The sequence below is a fragment of the Fusarium oxysporum genome, chromosome 2, assembly GCF_000149955.1.
Source record: "Fusarium oxysporum f. sp. lycopersici 4287 chromosome 2, whole genome shotgun sequence".
In the NCBI taxonomy this organism is placed as follows: Eukaryota; Fungi; Ascomycota; class Sordariomycetes; order Hypocreales; family Nectriaceae; genus Fusarium; species Fusarium oxysporum.
The window spans coordinates 4,860,345-4,862,310 of record NC_030987.1 but is presented as its reverse complement, the minus strand read 5'-3'; positions in this window follow the sequence as shown (position 1 = coordinate 4,862,310).

The following is a 1,966-nucleotide window of genomic DNA, read 5'->3' as shown; positions in this document are numbered from 1 at the left end:
GGGTAGGCAGCTTAGATTTGGTCGATCTGGAGGTCGATTCTCCGGCTGGCGGATCTGACACTGTCGAAACGAGATGCGAGGGGTGTAGGGTAGGCTAGTTTCGTACTTGCCAGGTTGCGATTTGGACGAGATATGTGGTTTAGGGTAGGCTCTAGGGTAAGTAGAATTCGAGTTTCGTCGCCGATAGTTTTCTGTGGGTGTATGGTAGGTACAGGGTAGGCAAATCTCTCTCCGGCCAGTACTTGTCTCGTGGTCGTGAGTCGATTTTTTTGTTTTGCCATACTATTGAATTTTGCGGAAATTCAAAAGTGGCTCGGGAGTCCCGCCTGGCGTGCGTCCGACTCGAACATCGTCGGTGTACATATGAGAGGGAGTAATCCGGCCCGGCCGGGGCCCATCGCGAGCTGCCGGGTAGGTAAAAGTAAAAAAGTTGTTAAGAGGCGCGGTGTCGGCGTGCTTGTATTTGCGGGAGAGAATTATCTGGGGGTGCTGGGTAGCCGGGAAGACTTGGACGGATCTGGCCCGGGAATGGGTCTGGGCCTGGATTCTGGTGTGGTGTAGGGTAGGGTAGGCGTAGATAGATGAGTGGTCTAGGGTAGATACAGGGTAGCCAGACGTCTGGTATATAGTATGGGGGTGTAGGGTAGGTCTGGACACCGTTTTCCACTTTGCCCTTCGCTTTAGTCGAGGGAGGATGATCTTGGCTGGGACGGAGGTGTAGGGTAGGCTTAATTTACGATTACATGATCTGTGTCACTCTAGGGTAGGTGAAAATCCCATATATATCTGATCACATTTGGTGAAGAGGTGGTTTGGCTGGTGAGATGGACAAAAGTGCAATGTAGAATTATATGTGATTTTGCAAAAGTGGGTGTGAAATTGGAAAGTCGGTTTTCCCGCACAGATGAGAGCACGTTTGAGGTGCCATGAGATGCACCTCTCCGAGACGACCTCAACGGTACCACCCATGTGTTGGTCGGGCTCCTGTGCGGCCGTCCAGGGCGGGATAAGTAGAGAATGTGGTGGTGTAGGGTAGGTGACCAGGTTCAGGGTAGGTTCGCCAAATCCGTCAATCCGGCTTGAATCGAAGGACAGGTCTAGGGTAGGCCAGAGTCGGGTCTAGGGTAGGCAACCGTCACCCTCGAAGTGGTCTACCCGGTAGCCAACTTCAATCGCCTCTCACGGCCGCCACAGACCTCGCATGACGACGGGACTACCACCATCGGATTCGCCTTGGTCGAAATAGCTGGTATATGCACTTTTGAAAAAATGCGTGCAAAATGGTTTTGTGGTTTGGTGGCTGTGAGTCGATTTTTTTGTTTTCCCATACAAATGAATTTTGCGGAAAATAAAAAGTGGCCCACGAGGCAGTCCTGGCGTGCGGCCCACTAAAACGGTCTCGGAGGGTATATGAGAAGGGAGCAAATCCGGCCGAGCCTGAAAGGGTGAGGACAAACCGGGCGAGCAACCTCTCAGTATCAGATCTTGCAGACTTCCACTGCGTGTCCCTCTGTACAGCTTTGCAGGCTCCGGCCTCGGCAGCGGGGGGTTCATAGTGGTCGTCGACCTCCACGAAACTGCACGCTCCGGCGTGACAGCGTACTGGGGATGCCTGTGTAGATGCAGTCCGGGCTTGCCTGGACCGCTAGCAGATGGGCTCTGTGGATGACTGGCCGCTGGCTAGACCTGAAACCTGAGCAACGGGAGGTAACCTCTCGCCGCGGACACCGGAATGGTAGAAGCGGCGTGCTGCGTCCTCCTCTTGGGGCCCCTAAGCCACACCTCCCATAGCGGGTTCGGTGCGGCGGACGGACGCCCTGGGGAATTTAGAGGGGGAAAGCGGATTGCCCTAGCGGTGTCGTTGGCCCTGCCGACCTCACTGCGAAAGGCGCGACTTCACCGTCGCCACCCAGTAACTTGTCTCTCCGGCGCTTCACGGCGCTGGTGGCCAACCCCGGCACACGAT